This window comes from Halichoeres trimaculatus, unplaced genomic scaffold, assembly GCF_033239565.1.
Source record: "Halichoeres trimaculatus isolate MK-OKI-2021-1 unplaced genomic scaffold, fHalTri1.1 fHalTri1_scaffold_25, whole genome shotgun sequence".
Classification (NCBI taxonomy): domain Eukaryota; kingdom Metazoa; phylum Chordata; class Actinopteri; order Labriformes; family Labridae; genus Halichoeres; species Halichoeres trimaculatus.
In genome coordinates, this window is record NW_027437203.1 from 593,816 (window position 1) to 606,629 (window position 12,814).

A 12,814-nucleotide genomic window follows, 5' to 3' on the forward strand; every position below is an offset into this window, starting at 1 on the left:
ATAACCATCAGTTATTTTTTTGAGGTTTTTTCTTTTTAACTTGTCTTCCCAGTTAACATTTAGATCTCCCATTACTATCACCTCTTTTTTTAAATTGCATTCTTTAAGCATGTTTTGGAGTTTTTCATAAGAATCATTGTTAGCGGAGGGTGGACGATAAATAACAATGAGAATAAAAGACATTTGTGGTGATAGAGTGATATTCAAACCAATACATTCAAGTTCACGGTTTACCCAAGTCAATTCGTGACATTGTATACAGTCTTTTACGTAAACCATAACTCCGCCCCCCTTTGATGTCACTCTGTCTCTTCTGAAGATTTGATAGCCTGGCACTTCGATTGATGAAGATGGTGAATATTTTTGCAGCCAAGTCTCTGACAAACAGAGGAAATCTAAATTCGAATCAAGAAGTAGATGATGAATTTCCTCACTTTTAGATACCAGACTTCTTATGTTTAAATGTCCACCGAATAGTCCCTTAGGTTTTACTCTTGAGTCCCATATCATTCTGGAGTGATTGACATGTTGAAAAACTCTCCACTTCCTGTTTTTTGCGATCGCTTTATTGATTATTTTTTCCCGGGTTGGATTAGTTACACCCGCGTGTAGATTAACGTGACCTTCATTCCGGATAACAGTTTTTAATGATGATCGTGCGTGTGGAATGTCACCTTTGATGTTTGCTGCGGCCGTGTGTCTCTGTTGGTGTGGTGTCCTCGCGGCGCTCCTTGGCAGGGGACCGCCATCCAGACAATCCGGACATCCCCGCGATGGTGACCCGTCCTCCCGCACCGAGGGAAGCACACCCGGTCCAGGCCATGGAAGCATGCCAATCCCACCCAACGTGCTGACCGGCACATCTCCCACGAACCCCGTGTCTATGGTGCCGCTCGGAGAGGCGACACGATCAGCCAGGTCAGAGTGCGGTTCCTCGGTGTAATTTGGCATGTCGGCATACATCGTGTGTACCTGAGAGAAGGTAGTATTGCTCCACCGGGCTGTGTACACAGTGCGGGATTCATCCTGTGCTGGGTTGTTTTCCGGGCCAGGACACTGATGAATATCTCCGGATAGCAAGAGGCAGATGATGATAATCAAAGTGTGGCTTCGTTGCAGTTTGTACATGGCTTTGGTGCGTTTTGACGCCCGGTTGTAGAGAGACGGATAGATGAATGAGACAACAAAGACGTGTCTCCCGAAGCCGAAATGTTTGTTTATTTGGTTTGTGAGGAGGGTTTGCTCCTCAGCTGCACAGTTTGGGTTCAGAGCATCTCCAAACAAAATTGATCTCTTAAAAACCTGTCTGGTGTCATGATGCTTTAGCATACCTGTTAAAAATACGTATAAAAGAAGAGGTGCAAGTACACCTGTCCTGCCTGCCGCCATCTTGAAATCCTACCTCAAGCTGATTCTGGTGTGACATCATAACTTTACAATAATTAACTTTTCCCAGAATATTCTAACCTCACTGAAAAAAAACCATTGGTTGAACGTAAAAAAAATTGAGGTAATCATTCACATCCAATATTCTTTGGTTGACTCAATGTAAAATAACGTGTTCAGTTTAATCCAATTTCTTTTAATCCAAGCAAACTGTTTTCTGACAGTGAGGCAAACTAATTATGTTGAGTTGACCTAAATTAAAAACGAATGTCTTCATTGATTCAATGTAAATATTCTGTTCAGGGTAACCTAAAATGGTTACATTTGAATGTAAATAAACATTAAAGCAAATCAATTATATTAAATTGCCCTAAATTAATAAATATAAACTTTTTTACAGTATAGCATATGCAGAAATGAAATTTTAAAAATGCTTAAAACATATTTTGAAAAAATAAAGAATACTGTCAAAATTATTTTACAACAAATGTAATTATTGTTCCATTGTTTTGAAACATTTTGGAGCGGTGAAACATGCAAACATGAAAACATGTTCACTCTGGTGAACTGAGCAATTACAGTACAAATGTTACTACTGCAATACAAATTCCATCACTTTTCTAAAGGATTTGTGGACTCAAGAGTATTTTAAAACAAGTAGCCAACTCTGCCCTGGGATGGTTGGTAAACAACTATGACAAAATCTTCAACAAATACTGAATACTATAGTGAACAGGCATTGGTTTTAATGCTTTTTCTTTTCCTCAGACACTAAAACAAACCTCAAACACTTACAATTGCAACGAACATGCAGTAAAGAAGAGATGCATGCAGAGATAAAGAAGCCTTTCCGAGGATGTCGTGCTGGTGCAAAGTTAAAGGCCAGGAGATGGAGATACAAGCCCTTTCTTCCTTCAGTCATCATTGGGAATGTCAACTCTCTGCCCAACAAAAAGGATGAACTAGAGATACTGGTGAAGACACAAAATGTATACCGTGAGTGCAGCCTCATGTGCTTTACTGAGGTTGAGTCAAAACATCTCTGATTCTTGTGTGGATATCCCTGGCTTCACGCTGATACGTCTGGACAGAGACACCAAAGCTAGTGGCAAGTCAAAAGGTGGAGGACTGGTTTTATACATCAATCAGAGATGGTGTAATCCTGATCATACTACAGTCAAGGTGAAGATGTGTTGTCCGGACATTGAACTGTTGGCAGTTGGGATGAGGCCATATTACCTTCCCAGAGAATTCAGTCATATAATAACAATCCTCGTGTACATTCCACCCAAAGCAACTGCTGAAGTTCCATGTGATGTTATCCAAGAAACTGTTGCCAGGCTACAGACTCAACATCCTGAGGCTCTCATAATAATATCTGGAGACTTTAACCATGTTAGCCTCTCCTCTTATCTCACTGGATTTAAACAGTTTGTTAATTGCCCGACCAGAGTGAACAGAACACTTGATCTTCTATATGCCAACGTCAAAGATGCATACAGTGCCACTGCATTACCACCACTGGGCAGGTCGGATCACAATCTGGTTTTACTTCAGTCTTGTTACAGATCCTGCTTATTGAGGCAGCATGCAACTACTGTAACAGTTAGAAAATGGACACCTGAGGCCAGTGAGGCTCTGAGAGACTGCTTTGAGTGCACAGACTGGAATGTATTGTTAGAAACAGATGAAAATAGTATAGATATTGATAAACAGGTTGACTGTTTTACTGAATACATCAACTTCTGTAAAGACAATATCATACCATCAAAGACTGTACTCCGTTTCCCCAATAACAAACCCTGGATCACAAGTGACATCAAGGATATCCTCAATCAGAAAAAGGAAGCCTTTAGAGATGGCGACAAAGAACGGCTCAAACTGGTGCAAAAAGTGCTGAAGAGGAGATTAAGGGAGGCTAAGGTGAAATATAAAAAGAACATTGAGAGAAAACTACAAAATAATAACATGCGGGAGGTGTGGAGAGGAATCAACAACATCTCTGGCTATAACACAAAGACAAGGCAGCCAATTGTGGGTGATGTTGAACGTGCTAATGAATTCAACCAGTTCTTCAACAAGTTTGACACAGCGACCACTTCCTCTTCTACTGCTGCTCCTTCTACACATCTGTGTCTCTCCACCACTCCTGCTACATCCCCTCTTACACCTGTGCCTCTTCCACCGTCACCGTCTGTCACAGCTTTAGGAGTGAGGTTAGAGTTAGGAAGACTGTGCTCAGGGAAGGCTGCTGGTCCAGATGGTGTGTGTCCAAGACTGCTTAAGGACTGTGCTGCCCAATTGTGTGAACCCCTTCAGAGGAACTTCAACCTGAGTCTACAGTTGGGTCAGGTCCCGGCTCTGTGGAAAACATCTTGTATTGTGCCGGTACCAAAACTCAAATGCCCAGCTGAACTTAACGACTACAGACCAGTTGCCCTCACCTCACATGTTATGAAAACCTTTGAGAGGCTGCTTTTACGTCTGTTGAGACTTGAGGTCAAAGACACACTAGAACCTCTGCAGTTTGCATATAGAAATCATATTGGAGTGGATGATGCAGTTATATACATGCTCCACCGTGCCCTGTGCTATCTAGAAGAACCTGGCACCTATGTAAGAATTATGTTCTTTGATTTTTCAAGTGCATTTAACACCATCAAGCCCATGTTATTGAGAGATAAGCTCAAAGACATAGGAGTGAACCCATCCTTTGTCTCCTGGATCACAGACTATCTCACAGAGAGGCCACAGTTTGTCAGGTTGGGAAACTGCGTCTCTGGGACGGTCATGAGCAGCACGGGGGCTCCACAAGGAACTGTTCTGGCTCCATTCCTATTCACACTTTATACTGCAGACTTCAAATACAACTCTGAGTCCTGCCACATCCAAAAATACTCAGATGACACTGCTATTGTGGCGTGTATCCAAAATGGACAGGAATCTGAATACAGGGATCTGATAAAAGCTTTCTGTGACTGGAGTCATAGAAATTGTCTCCTACTGAACACCTCAAAAACAAAGGAAATGATTGTGGATTTCCGAAAGTCTGGGCTCTGCCATCAGCCAGTTAACATCCATGGGGTGGACGTGGAGGTGGTGTCAACCTACAAATATCTTGGTGTACATCTGGACAACAAGTTGGACTGGTCCCTTAATACAGATGCACTCTTTAAGAAGGGGCAGAGCCGTCTCTTTTTCTTAAGGAAGCTCAGATCAATTGATGTCTGTGGAAAGCTGCTGCAGATGTTTTATCAGTCCGTGGTAGCCAGTGCTTTGTTTTATGGTGCAGTCTGCTGGGGAAATAGTTTAAAGCAGAAGGACAAGAGGCGACTGGAAAAACTGGTGAAGAGAGCTAGCTCCGTGGTTGGATCCAGTTTGGACTCACTGGAGGCTGTGGTGGAAAGGTATACACAGAAGAAAGTGGAGGCCATCATCCGTCACTCTGATCACCCACTTCACAACATCATAGTCCAGAGGATCAGCAGCAGTTCTGGACGTCTTACCTCTGTGCGCTGCAGGACCGAGAGGTACCGAAGATCATTCCTCCCTGCAGCCATCAGAGTGTACAATTCTTTGCTTGGAAGAGTGCCAAAACAACTTGAATTTCCCTCCGGGGATTAATAAAGTATGTCTTGTCTTGTCTTGTCTTGTCTTGTAATGTGACTGGAACCTCCAGCATCAACCCCTCGTACTTTGAACTGCTTGAATTTTCAACTGGAAATAGATCTACACAAAATTAAACCACCAGTAGAAACAAAACAATGTAGTGAGTCAGTGCAACTAAACTTAGCCTAGTCTGAGCTGTACAGCTGGCTGCACAGTTTTTGTCAACTCTCGGGCTCATCTTTTTGCAATCAAGATCCATCAAGACTTTTTGCAAAAACTCAAAGGTGGATTCCAATTTCTTTGGATACTTCAGATTAAGTGTGTACATGAGCCTGAAGATCATGGTAAAAGCTGCTGCAACTGAGGGCAAATTATTGACAACCTCTGTTCCTTCAATGATTATCTTGATGTCTTTGGCTGGGTGGAGTGGACTCTCCCATCCTGTGATCAAGATGGCCATGGTAGTCTGCTTCAGCTTTTCAGCCTAATTTTCTGGAATATCCTGCCAAAAAAAAAAAAAAAACATTCAAAGATTCTAATGTGTTCCCATTTTATATATGGCTACAGTGGTCACTTTTATACCAAGATTTAACTTAAAATGAATGTGGTATCCACTGTAGTGGTATGCACTGTATTTACAGTGATCAGTCAAATGACCCAAGCACAATTTTCTCTTGTGCACCATAGAGCACATTGTGGTACGAGATGCAAGATTCACCTTCAGAAAAGTTGCAGCACTAACTAGAAAAGCACTCAGAGAGCACATACCTCTGCCAGCACCACAGTCCTCGACCATATTATGATTTTTACTATAAATATTACTCCTACCTTTATTTGATGTACATATTTAGATTCCTTGACCATAAAAACACTCCATTAGCAAACGGATTCATAATGATATCTATTTTATATCAGTAGTTATTCACAAAAATCACATTTTCGTCATAGTGGCCAGACGCTGATCCGGATCAACACCAAAATCGAATCAGTTCTTCCTTTTTTCCATGCTGAACATTTCCTGAAAACTTCATCAAGATCCATCCATAACTTCTTGAGTTATTTTGTTCACAGACTCACAGACAGACGGACAGACCCTCCCAAAAACATAACCTCCTTGGCGGAGGTAAAAATGTGTGCAACTTTTTGCCTTTCATCTCCAGGTATTTTAATTCATCAGTCATCATCCTGCTTTTTCTTCAGTCAAGTTCCCCCTTTTGTTCTTGTTTCATGTCTTGTTAAAGTGTTAAGTTTTATTTTGAAAGTTCACAAGTCTTTTCTTATTTCTGTAGATTTTGTTTCCTGCCTGGCACTGCCACACCTGATCCCTGATTGTGCTTCCCCAGCCGTCTCCTCACTCCCAATCACCTCATTGCCTTAACCCTTATGTCTTCCCTTGTCTTGTTGCCAGATTTTGTTCCTAGCAGGGTTCATACAGATTTTTCATGGTCAAATTCAAGTACTTTTCAAGGAGCTTCAAGGTCAATTTTCAAACTTTTCAAGTACTGTGAGCGGTTGTTAATTTCATAATGTTAAGAAATTGATGCGCACACAAAACAGCAATTTCATTGTGTTGAACAGCACATTTGTTCACAACTTCACAGAGAAGACTCGTATTTACAAAAAAAAAACATTTTTTTCCTGATTCTTGTCTTTTTACTACTTCTCAAAGAACTGATTCTCATCACTTGCTGACGAAACTGGTATCATTATCTTTTAAACTAAGAGTATTAGGAGTATTATGAGGATTTATATTATATTTATTATATTACAACAATTTTTTTAATGCAGCTCCCTCCTTTGTGAAAACAACATCCCTCCACAGTAGATGGTCCACAAACAGGGCAGACTGGGAGAACAAATTAAACGCACCCTTCCCAACACCGTGTATGTTAATGAAGCAGCTGACAGCTCTCAGTGGATCAGTCTGAAGACAAACAGTGAAGTCATATCTCCTGTCCAGACCTTCAGAATTAATCTGAACACCTTGTAACAAACAACCACCCGTTAAAAACACCAGCGTTCAACACATGGAGCTTATCATTTAGCGCGAGCACATTAGCAGTAGCTCGCGCAAGCGTCAGCTGATGAGGAGGATGATTGACAGCGTTTTCTCATAATCTGACACAGACGTCATGTTGCAGCAGGACAAAAACACTGAAACAGGTGGTTTGACGCTGTCTCTCTGCAGTTCTGATCAAATATAACTAATGCTAAGTAAAATCTGTTACGCTACGACTGCTGCATGCCAAAGTTGTGATCTCCTAATGAAGGAGAGCGTGAGGAGACGCGCTGATCCAGATGCATCTTGGGCAGATATCTACTTCATATAACCCTACAAAAACTCGCTGTCAGTTATACACAGATAGGGTATGACTATATATCCCACACTGACTTGCAGGAACGGAATATTCTGTGTGGAGCACCTGCAGTCCAAAACTGAAATCCGGCCAAGAAAGGGAATATTTTCTTTTGATTAAAAGATCGATCGATGTCAAATTTTGAAGATGAGGATCGTTTTTATTTTTGAGAATCGATTTTTTTTTAACCCAGCCCTACTTTTTTTGTATCCAGTTCTATGGTTTTTCTTATTCTCAAACAATGAGTAAGATAGCCACATCTCAGACGCTTATAATAAACCAAGCCGGTAGCGCGGCTTTAGCACAAACAAGCCATCTAACCGGCAGGTTATCACATGACCGTTGTTCATCTGTGCCGGGTCTCAATGAGAAACGCCGTTTCGTTCCTTCGTATGTACAGGGCGAGCCTCCCACTCCGCCGCAGCCGTATGCTCAGACCAGGCACGACCCGGTATTTGTAGACAAAACCTGTCACCGCCTGACCGCAGTTATTTTATAACCTGCCCCGACAAACACCCCCGGGCAACACTACCTTTATGTTAAATGGGACACTGCCTTCATCACTCATGCCTAGCATGAAGCATAAAAAGGTGGTTAGCTTCAACAGGTAGCAGGCTAATTGGCTATTTAACATGTAGGGCTTCCAGGGTACCTCTCGTGGCTGGCGAGTGCCGACTTGCCCATAGCTTCCACTGCAATCTCCTTTTTACATACACTGCAGTATGCTGCACGGGGATTTGCGCTACATTTAATCCAAAATTTGTATTTTTCTTTCTCCAGCCAACGGTCATGCCTCCCGGCTTGCTGTTTAAGGAACAATCCTCATGGGGGAGACGTCACAACGCACATATAAACAGACCAGTTATGTTACACCCGCGAGCCCATCAGATGGAACATTTTTTTTCCCCCACAATTTATTTTATTTCTCTCTATTTGATCGATCTGTTGAGTTAGGAAGCTGAGTAGTGAGTTATATACGATTATAAATTCAAGCATTCTCAAGCACTTGAATAGAAAATCAAGTACTTTCAAACCTTGAAAACACAACATGAAAAAATAAGCATTTTCAAGGATTTCAAGGACCTGTACAAACCCTGTCCTAGATTTTGTTCCTTTGTTTCACTGTGCAGTGCTCCCTCTATAAACATAGTTTGCTAACAATGTGTTTTGTTGAGATCTTTCCTTATGCCTGGTGTTTTTTGATACATCTGCTTATGAGTTCTTTTTGTTCTTAGAGTTCAAGCCATGACAATAAAATATGATTTATTCAAATCACAAATATCACCTCTACAGTCATAGCCCATTCATGCTACGGTCCAAATCTTTCATTTTTGCATAATGAGCAAGTCTCATAAACTGAGTATGACTGTAACACTGAGGCTTGAGAGATCAAAGACCTTGTATATATTCATGTGTATATATGCACAAGAGCCATTTTTAATGAAACCTAAACATACTGTATAAAAAAACTTTTTGCACTCCAGGTTAAAACCTCTTCCCTATATGTGAGTGAGATGCCCTTACCTGATATTCTTTGATCAAATGCTCAACAGGTTCCCCCAGGTACATCATCAGAAATGTGAAGATAGGCTCTCTTCTTGTGTTGATGTCCAAAGTCTGATTCAAAAAATGGTATTCAGTACAATCACAAACAAAAAATAAATATTTAGCATTCCTCAGACAAGAAACCCCTTCATAGATACCTCATCCAAAAGCTGTAAGACACCAGACATCTTCTGTCTTACAGCTCCCCCCTTCCGCCTGATAACCTCCAATAGTTTGGAGTGCTGGTCCAACTGTGCCAGTAACTTAGTCCCCAAGGGAACTGTTTTTATTCTCATAAACTCAGCATTGATCTATAAAACAAAAACAGAAGTGCATCCAAGATGAAGCTTGAAAACATATATTTTTCACAGCTACAATCACAGCTGACCACCTGAAAATAAGGACATCACCAATGAAATTGATGCAAAGCAACAAATTTGTACATAAAGTAGACACCAGCATGTATATTATGGTCCTGGCTGTATTTTTAAGATGGTGTGACATTCAAACCTGAAAAGAAAAAAGTAATAAGTTGAATTATTTCACATAAAAATCACTAGTTGCTTTTTTTGAAAAGAAAAAAAAAAAGTCCCCAAGTTGCCAACACAGCTGCTCACTATATCACAGCGGAGTGGGAGATGAAGGGCCCTGTGCAGGCACAAATGTCTGTGTGAAAATAATGTGGACATTGACCAGTTTTTAATTAACTTTCCATGTTCAAGGGAATAAGATTGACCCTATCCTGAAATTGAATTTGTTTTAAAATTACCTTAATAGCCATATTGGACATTTTTAATTGAATGTTGTCTTTTTTGATGAGCTTTCTTTCTGTGATGATTGTTGAGAAGGATGATATTTACTTAGGTGCGTTAGTAGAGCTTTCCAATAAACACAGGGGTAAGGATTGCCCCGCCAATAATGCAGATGGTAAAGTTTATAGTGTTTCAGAAGTTCAGATCCTCTTGACAATGAGTCGTCACAGTCTTTACATTTCCACATGCATGGATAACTGATGCAACATGAAATACAAGAGAAAAAAACAAGAGATATTTTTAATTTGTTGGGGTAACAACGCCATAAGTTTTATATTTACATTTTTTTATCTACCACGAAAACTAATTGAGATTAAAAATCTCTATTTCAAGAGGGTCCTGGAAAAGACAGCGGCACATTCAAAAGTTTTAAGCAAACACACAGTCATCACACATAAAACAAGACTTCCTTCCATACCTTAAGTTTATAGAATAGACCTGGAAACTGCCAAATCAATTTGTCAGATTTCATTTGAGCCAGTGCTATTATTGGGTCAAATTAAGTGTCCAATTAATTAAAAATGTTCTCATGATATTGTGAAGGAACTTACCACAAGTTATGAGGACAGGCCTCAGAGCAGCTAATTTCCTTGAAAAAGGAAACAATATTCTCTTGTTATTAATAAGCCAACACACTTAGTAGGTGCTAGATACAAATTGGGAACCATTAACATGTAATGTAAACTGGTTATACATATGTTTAGGCTTTATGTTGAGAATGGATATATTGTAAATACATAAAATGCAAAAATATAGTATATTTCAAGCGCACATCCTGCAGTCATTGTGTAAAATACAAACCTAGTGAGAATTAGCAAGACCCTGTAAAACTATCCATAGTAAGTTTTGGACAAACGATTATTTGGGCAGTGAATGATAAATTACATTTTTATAAGGTATTAACAACTAACTTACCACAATGGACAAGTCTGGAAGCTTTTCAGATGTTGCACTGCAAGATAAATAAAAAAAAAAAAAAAAAATGTAAGTTAACTTTAGCTGAAGCCATACAGACACCTTTGGAAAAGAGCTATTTCACACTTACATAAAATATCATTGATTATTTAGTTGTTGTTTTTTTCTTTTTTTTTTTAGAAGACAGCTAGTACCCCGAAAATATGGGCAAGTTAATAAAGATAGAAAGCTCTGATAGTTTTGGCATTGTCATCGAAAAGGGACAATGCCTCCATCCTGACACTTACAAGCGCGCACATAATCTCTCTCCATAAACATACACACACATAACCCAGAAGCGGGTTAGTCTCTGTAGTTTTATTTGCACGCACCTACTGGCACTCCACGTGTTGTTCAACTCGTCCAAACTTGTACTTCACGGTTGACGAGCTCACGCTGTAGAGCAGGAATGTCCAACTTGTGCCATGGAGGGCCAAGAGGCTGCAGGTTTTCTTTCCAACCAAGAACTCCACCAGCTGATTCCATTGGGTACCTCACCTTCAAGCAGAGAGCAGGGGCTAATCAGTGGAATCAGCTGGTGGAGTTCTTGGTTGGAAAGAAAACCTGCAGCCTCTTGGCCCTCCATGGCACGAGTTGGACATCCCTGCTGTAGAGCATACACCGGTGTTTCGGATCAAAGAGTGCCCGTAATAAATAGTGACTTCCGGCCAAATGCGCTGCAGTCACAACAGCGTTGAAAATTATCTGGTGGCTGCCTCCTCCTTTAATGTTACATTTAAAAAGAAATGGGAATAAGTACATTTTCTCATTTTTTTTCTCATTTTTATCATTAATAAAGATAACTAAATATAGAGGCGAGGTCCATACCAAGCAGTGTGCCGGCGAAAAACCCGCGTTCGGCTACAGGTTACTCGTTAACACGGTCACTCTATAAACCGCTACACCCCTCATGGCTCCCGTTCACAGTACTAACACGTTACGCCGTCAAACATTTGAAAAGACTCAAAAATGCATACTAAGTTAACCAGTAATTTAAACAGGGATTGAACGTGCACTGTCGAAAAATTATAGCTTATTTGTCGTGGGCTATAAGCTAGCAAGCTGAGTTCAACAAGACAGCCTGGTGATACCATGGCAGACGACCCAAAGGGCGGTTTAATAGATGAACGGGGCGATAAAACCATGGTTGATGTCACAGTCTAAAAACGCATTTTTGTCTTTTATTACCTGAAACAAAGTTTCCCTCCACCCAGGAGTTGCAGAGGCTGAAGATGGACTCGGCCGTTCCCGTCAGATCCTCAGGTTTCGTTTTCCGGAACACGCATGCGCGAAACGATCAACACCTGATCCGTTCAGGTTGATTGAATGAGTCATTTCATTTTGATGTCAAATTGCAAACTCATATTGAAACGAAATAAAAAATATTGATTCAGTCAGAAGTACAAACCTGAAAATATAGTTTAAATCTGAAAACGATTTTTTGAGTCCATATAATGTGAATTTATACATTAAATGAACAACAGCAAAGTTTTACTTTTTTCAGTGCTTTGAGACACTGAATTTGGGGGTTTCATTATCTGTGAGCCATAATAATCAACTTTAAAAAAAAAAATAGATGCTTCAAGAATTTCACTCTGTGTGCCGTAGATAGATTTACAATATAGAAATGAGTGACCAAAAAATCAAACTTTTTCATGATATTCTCTTTTTTCGAGATATACAAGCAATGCTACTCAGAACTACAACACAGAGTACAAGGTGCTCCTGGAAATTGTACTTACTTAGTACCAGTGCCAAGTTCAGTGTATCTGTGGGATTCTGGAGGAGTCCCACTGTCCACAGTTGTTGTTCTGTTCTTAGGGAGTGATTATCCCAATCCACCCTGGAGACATCAAGGTCCCTTTGCAGAAGCGGAAAGGAAACATGCTGGACACAGAAGAGGTGGATGCTATTGGAGGGATCTAGAAGACCTTCATCTTCAAGGCTGTGAAGAGTCTCATAGTGCACATTTGTTACAGCCATCCTTGCATCTCGCCATAGACTATTAGAGAAAAAGTACAATTAACTTCGAATTCTCAAAGTGCATTTGTTCTTTTTTTTTTATCATAGATGATTTTTTTTTTTTTTTACTGAAAATTATATATAAATGCATAAATACCATTCATTGTGCACCCTCTTTCCTGACAGGAA

The 12,814-nt window shown here is 40.3% G+C and overlaps 1 long non-coding RNA gene across 2 annotated transcripts; it reads right to left on the reverse strand.

Annotated features, from left to right (window-relative positions):
- Window positions 1–2,813: 2,813 nt before the first annotated feature.
- LOC141786302 (uncharacterized) lies at window positions 2,814–11,939 on the reverse strand. 2 transcript variants are annotated; one of them, XR_012597657.1, is made up of 6 exons: window positions 11,852–11,939; window positions 10,625–10,661; window positions 10,261–10,298; window positions 9,056–9,208; window positions 8,877–8,969; window positions 2,814–5,497 (listed from the first exon to the last, which is right to left on the reverse strand). It is a non-coding gene; the product is annotated as an uncharacterized LOC141786302 (long non-coding RNA). The 2 variants fall into 2 exon arrangements; XR_012597658.1 differs by lacking the exon at window positions 11,852–11,939 and adding an exon at window positions 10,996–11,118.
- Between the last annotated feature and the right edge of the window lie 875 nt (window positions 11,940–12,814).